Source organism: Manis javanica, chromosome 5, assembly GCF_040802235.1.
Source record: "Manis javanica isolate MJ-LG chromosome 5, MJ_LKY, whole genome shotgun sequence".
Lineage (NCBI taxonomy): Eukaryota > Metazoa > Chordata > Mammalia > Pholidota > Manidae > Manis > Manis javanica.
Window position 1 is genome coordinate 132,537,908 of NC_133160.1, and position 6,688 is coordinate 132,544,595.

At 32.2% G+C, this 6,688-nt stretch overlaps 1 protein-coding gene across 2 annotated transcripts in view; it reads left to right on the forward strand.

Annotated features, from left to right (window-relative positions):
* Positions 1 to 6,688, forward strand: part of SCFD2 (sec1 family domain containing 2) — a 398,635-nt gene that overhangs the window by 170,536 nt on the left and 221,411 nt on the right. The gene's annotated exons all lie outside the window — the stretch shown is intronic.

Below are 6,688 nucleotides of genomic sequence, written 5' to 3' on the forward strand. Positions count from 1 at the left end.
GAAAAACAATAGTGAAAATACAATTATAATAACAAGGGATATTCAGTTTTAATAAAGGGGGCAATAGGTGGTGGTGGGGACTGTATCAAACAGGAGATCCTCTGTTGTCAGGAAAGCATCAGTCTGATATTGCCAATCTCAAGAAATCAGGAATCTGAAATTTTTAAAATTCAAAATCATACAAGTTTAGGAAATTGACTCATTTGTGTGAGTCAAAGAGATCTTACTGAAAGGCAGAACTCATTCTGTGGGCTTTCAGATTAAAATTCCATCTTTATACTAGATTTTAGTATCTACTATATAGGTTGCAATCTTTATACTAGATATTGCCTTAGGTATTGATTAGAGAAGAAAACTTTTTAATCTCTAACTCTAGGGCTTACTAGAAATTTGAAAAATCTCCAGGCAGATGAAATGATACTCTGTAGTTACTTCAGAAAGCAAAGGAAGGGACCTAGTGACCACGCTTTTTGACTTTTTTTAACTAAAAGAGAGAAAAATCACATTTGTTTAAATTTTAATCTGGTATAAATTTACCAGTGAGGTAGCACAAGTTTTCCTTCCAAATGGGTCCTTTAAAGATACCATCTAAGTAGAAGTAGATTTCCCACAGAACCCTGTCTGTTGGATAGAAAATGCTAAGAGGCAATTTGGAGTTTTGAGGCAATAAAAGGAAGACATCTTGGGAAAATTAAGTCATCAAGAAAGCCCCTATGAGAAGAATTTCCCAGCACAGAGAACTGACACTGTAAGAATTACATTAACTGAATTCTAAGACATTTTAGGACTTTAAAATATTAAAGTAAGCAATGTTTTAAGAAGAGTAAGCTCTGTGGAAGGAATGACACATAAGTTTTCCTTAAATTCTGTTAAGATGGTATTTTTCTAGCTAGATTTATAGTGATGCTTTTTTTGCTATGTAATTACCAAAATGTAGGCATAAAATAATGGCAGGATTCCAGTTACTCTAACTGGAATAATCAGAACTGCATATTGAATTTGGGTAAAATGTGTAAGTTATCTTCATTATGGATCATGACTTTTTAAAATCATCAACTTTAAAGTTTTGATTTTAAAGGATCTTGTTTCCTAAGTCTTTTCTTCTTTATTCCTTCTCATTTGTATAAGATAGATCATGTACAACAAATGAGGAAAGGCAGGTCCAGTTTGGAAAAACACTGTTCTTAGGGATATTAGGAAGGTAACCATAGTCTAGGAATCTATGCATTCCCTAATGGAATTCTAACAGAGGAGAATTGCTTTACCAACTTCCAATAGGGGAGCAGTTGAGAATTTGTTGTTTTTCAGTCATTGTGGAAGGCAGCTCATGGTACTTTCAGGTCTATTTTCCAATAGAAAACATATATATGCTCTTAAACATAGTAATACAAAGCCACATTCTCCAACCAACAGTTAAAATCTATTCACAGTGATTTGTTTATGACAGGTTTCTTCTTTTTAAAAGTTCAGGTAAACATAGACCATATAAAATTATTATTGCTTCATGGCTGCCACTTTATTATAAAAATGTCCATCTCATTATCACAAGGCATAGACATTTTTTATTATGTTAGTAAAGAGATAGCTTTCAAACAAAATGTTTCTCACATTTGGCAAAGTACTTTTCCCAGCCTTGTAGAAAGTTAGTCTTCTTAGTAAAATATGAAGTACTTCCAAACAGAGAATTGTAAAAGATGAGGAGCTCATAAGGGTTTCTCCTTTTATGCTTCCTTTACTCTATCACCTCTGCATTCTTTCCTCATCTTACAGCTTTCCCTCAGTAATTCATCAAATTTCAGGCTATGCATTTCCACAGATTTCTGCTCCTAAGGGCACTATTCCAGCTGAAAAGTTTTCAAGCGTTCAAAAATCTCTCCCTTGAGAAGTTGTTTCTTAGACCTTGAGCATCCCTCCTAGCTTGGCAAGGGCAAGGATGTTGCCGTGGTAACTGGAAGAGTGATCCTAAACATACGTTGCCAGCCTTCGTGTTACACACATTTGAATGAAAACTTTAGCTCATTACAGTAGGTGACAGTGTACAAAACTTGACTGTAGAATCTATCCACTCAGCTAAAGGACTTCAGGATATAGGCAAAAATTCATTTAAGAAAGGATTCTGCCTCATTTCTTGGTTCTAATTTATGGATTCTCATCATTGTAGCATTCTAATATTAGACTTTTCATTAAGGAATATACCTTCATTGCTAGTGTTTCATATTTCTTGTTTCAGGGCTGCCAAAACAAAATAAAACAAAAAGAGTTTTAAAGATTGTTGTTTTCCATTTCAGTTTGCAACACTGTTTGGTATAAAAGGGTCTATTTTTCCTCTTGATTTCTAAGATTTCTGCTGGAAAGTCTAATGAAGAACATATGTCTGCCCTAAATCACTCCCATGAGAAATGTTGGAACTGTTACATTTCGTTTTACTATCCAACATATTAAAATACTTAACCACAGCACATATTAAAAAACAGCTATATCAAGTGAAGTTTAAAATGTTTAGTTCATATTTAAAATATATCACAAGCTGTGCAGAAAGGTATTTAGAGCTGTGTACTACGATAGCTAAGTAGTTAAATAATTTTGCTAACATATTAAAGAACCACTACAGATTACTTTCTTAGTGTTAAATTTTTCCATGCCACATCATAAAAATGTTCATTCTTAACTAAGACACTGAAATGGATTTTATTGCATTGGTATTTATATAAGCACAAAATCATAGACATACTGTCCTTATCACTAATTTTTGTGTTTGTACATGATGCCAATAGTAATAATTGTGCATGTGCCAGACAAATTATTGCTGATTCTTATTAATTGCACATTACATTTGGTATAAATTTCCCAATCATGAGAGAGAAGAAATGGAATGCATGGAATACAATGGTAGTTTTCCTGAGAACATAGCTGTAGATCAAATAGGAGAGATGGGGTGGTGCGTTTGAAAAGAACACAACAAGGAGGTGGCCTAATTTTTACTCCTAAATATGCCCACAGCATAAAAGTAGCATGAAAGTTAAAAGACAAAGTAACAAAAATAACTATGGTTACAATAACAGATTTACACAAGATAAAAAGATGTAAAATGTGGCATCAGAAACCTAAAATAGCAGGGATGGGAGTAAAAATGTTGAGTTTCAGCATAGGGTCAAACATAAGTTGTTATCAACTTAAAATAGAGTGTTAGATATAAGTTGTTACATGTAAGGATCATGATAACCACAAAGCAAAAACCTGTAGTAAATACACAAAAGATAAAGAGAAAGGAATATAAACTTACCACTAAGGAAAGTTATTAAACCACAAAGAGAGCAAGAGAAGATGAAAGGAATAGAGAGGAACTATAAAACTATTCAGTAAGCATTAACAAAATGGCAATAAGTACATACCTATCAATAATTACTTTAAATATAAATGAACTAAATTCTCTAATCAAAAGACCTAGAGTGGCTGAATAGATATTTTAAAAAGACCCATCTATATGTTGCCTGTAAGAGATTCACATTAATGTAAGGACACACACAGACTGAAAGTGAAGGGATGGAAAAAGATATTCCATGCAAATGGAAACCAAAAGAAGGCTGGGGTAGCTATTCTTTAATCAGACAAAATAGGTTTTCAAACAAAGGCTATAATAAGAGACTAAGAAGGATATTACATAATGAAAAAGGGGTCAATCTAATAAGAAAGTATAACATTTGCAAATATTTATGCACCCAAAATGGGAACATCCAAATATATAAGCCAAATATTAGTAGGCCTAAAGGGGTAAATAGACAGCAATATAATAATAATAGGGAATTTTAATACCCCACTTAAATCTATGTCTTAGATCATCCAAACAGCAAATCAGTAAGGAAATACTGGCCTTAAGTGATACATTAGACCAAATAGAATTTACATATATATACAGAACATTGTATCCAAATACAATAGAACAATCATTCTTCCATAGTATACATGGAACATTTTCCAGAATAGATCATATACTTGGCCACAATATTAATTAATATTAATAGTCTTAATAAATTTAAGATGACTGAAATCACATCAAGCATCTTTTCTGATCACAATAGAATGAAACTAGGAATTAATTACATGAAGAAAACTAGAAAATTCACATATATGTGGAGATTAAGCAACATGCTACTAAGCAAAATGGGCCAAAGAAGAAATAAAAAGAGATATATAAAAATACCTTGAGACAAAGGAAAATAGATATAAGACATACTAAAATTTCTGGAGTGTATAATTTTAGCATCCCAAAAAGCAAAAGTTCATAGTGATAAATGCCTACCTCAAGAAACAAGAAAAGTCTCAAGTAAGTAATGTACATCAAGGAAAAGAACAAATGAAGCCCAAGGTTAGTAGAAGCAAGGAAATGACAAATATTACAGCAAACATAAATGAAATAGAGACCAAATGGCAATATAAAAAAAAACCAATGACACTAAGGGATGATTCTTTAAAAAGATAAACAAAATTGACAATCCTTTAGCTGAACTCACCAAGAAACAAAGACAGAGGACTCAAATAAGTTAAATTAGAAATGAAAGTTATGTTACAACTGGTACCACAAAATTACAAAGAACCATAAGAAACTAGTAGGAACAGTTATAAATCAACAAATTAAGCAACCTAGAAAAATGGATGAATACCTAAAAACATACAACCTACAAGACTGAATCATGATGAAATAAAAAATCTGAATAGACTGATGAGGAGATTGAATCAGTAATCCAAAGCTGTCCCTAAAACAAAAGTCCAGAACCAAACAACTTCACTGGTGAATTCTATAAGACATTTAAGGAAGAATTAATACCAACCCTCCTCAAACTCTTCCCAAAAATAGAAGAGGAGAGAACTCATTTATGAGGCTAACATTACCCTGATACTAAAAGCAGATGAGAATGCCACAGGAAAGGAAATTATAGGCCAATATCCTTTTGAACATAGATGCAAAAACTGTCAACAAAATATTAGCAAACCTAACTCAGCAGTACATTAAAAAGATAATACACCATGATCAAGTGGGATTTATTCCAGGGATAGTTCAACATCTGTAAGTCAGTGTGATATACCACATTAACAAAGTAAAGGATAAGAAACATATATAATCATCTCAATAGATGTAGAAAAAGAATTTAACAAAATTCAACATCAATTTATGATAAAAACTCTCAACAAAGTTGGTACAGAGAGAACATACCTCCACATAATAAAGGCCATATATAACAAGCCCACAATTAACATCATACTCAACAGTGAAAAGCTGAAAGCCTTTCCTCTAAGATCAGGAACAAAAGAAGGATGCTCAGTCTCATCACTTTCATTCAAGCTGGTATTAGTAGTCTTAGGTAGAGTAACTACGCAAGAAAATAAAAGTCATTCATATTTTAAAGGAAGAAGTAAAACTGTTACTATTCACAGATGACATAATATATATAGTAAACCCTAAAGACTCCATCAAAAATCCATTAGAACTGACAAATATTCAGTAAAGTTGCAGGATGCAAAATCAATATGAAAAAAATCTGTCACATTTCTCTATATTAATAATGAAGTAACCCTTATGAAATTAAGAATTCTATCTATAATTGCATTAAAAAACTCTAGGACTAAATTTAAATAGAAGATGAAAAATCTGTATATTGAAAATTATATGACATTAATGAAACAAATTAAAGAAGACACAAATTGGAAGAATAAGTATTGTTAAAATGTTCATACTACCCAAAGCAACCTGCAGATTTAATCCAATCCCTATCAAAATTCCAATGGCACTTTTCACAGAAGTAGAACAAGTAATCCTGAAATTTATATGGAACCACACACACACAAATACTGAAATAGCCAAAGCAATCTTGAGAGAGAGAAAAACTGGAGGCATCACATGCCTTGATTGCAAACTATATTACAAAACTGTAATACTTAAAACAGTATGGTATTAGGGGGAAAAACAGACACATAGATCAATGGAACAGAATAGAGAGCCCAGAAATAAACTCAAGCATATATTGTCAACTACTTTACTACAAAGAAGCCAAGAATACACAAAGGGGAAAAGACAGTTTCTTCAGTAAATGATGTTGGGAAAAGTGAACAGCCACACCCAAAATAATGAAACTTCACCACTATCTTATACCATACACAAAAATTAATTCAAAATGGATTAATGACTTGAATGTAAGACCTGAAACCATAAGCCCTGTAGAAGAAACAAAGGTGGTAAGTTCCTTGACATAGGTCTTGGTGATGATATTTTAAATCTGACAGCAAAAGCAAAAGCAACAAAAGCAAAAATATTTAAATAAATGGGACTACATCATACTAAAAAGCTTCTGCATAGCAAAGGAAACCATCAACAGAATGAAAAGGCATCTAATGAATGGGAGAAAATATTTGCAAACACATATCTGATAACAGGCTAAAATGCAAAATATATAATGAATACATACAACTCAGGATAAAAAAAATCTGAGTAAAAAATGGGCTGAGATCTGAATAGACATTTTTTTCAAAGAAGACATACAGAGGGCCAATAGGTACATGAACTGATGCTCGACATCATTAATCATCAAGAAATGCAAATCAAAACCACAAAGAAATATCACTTCATACCTGTTAGAATGGCTATTACCAAAATGATAAGAAATAACAAGTGTTGGCAAAGATGTGAAGAAAA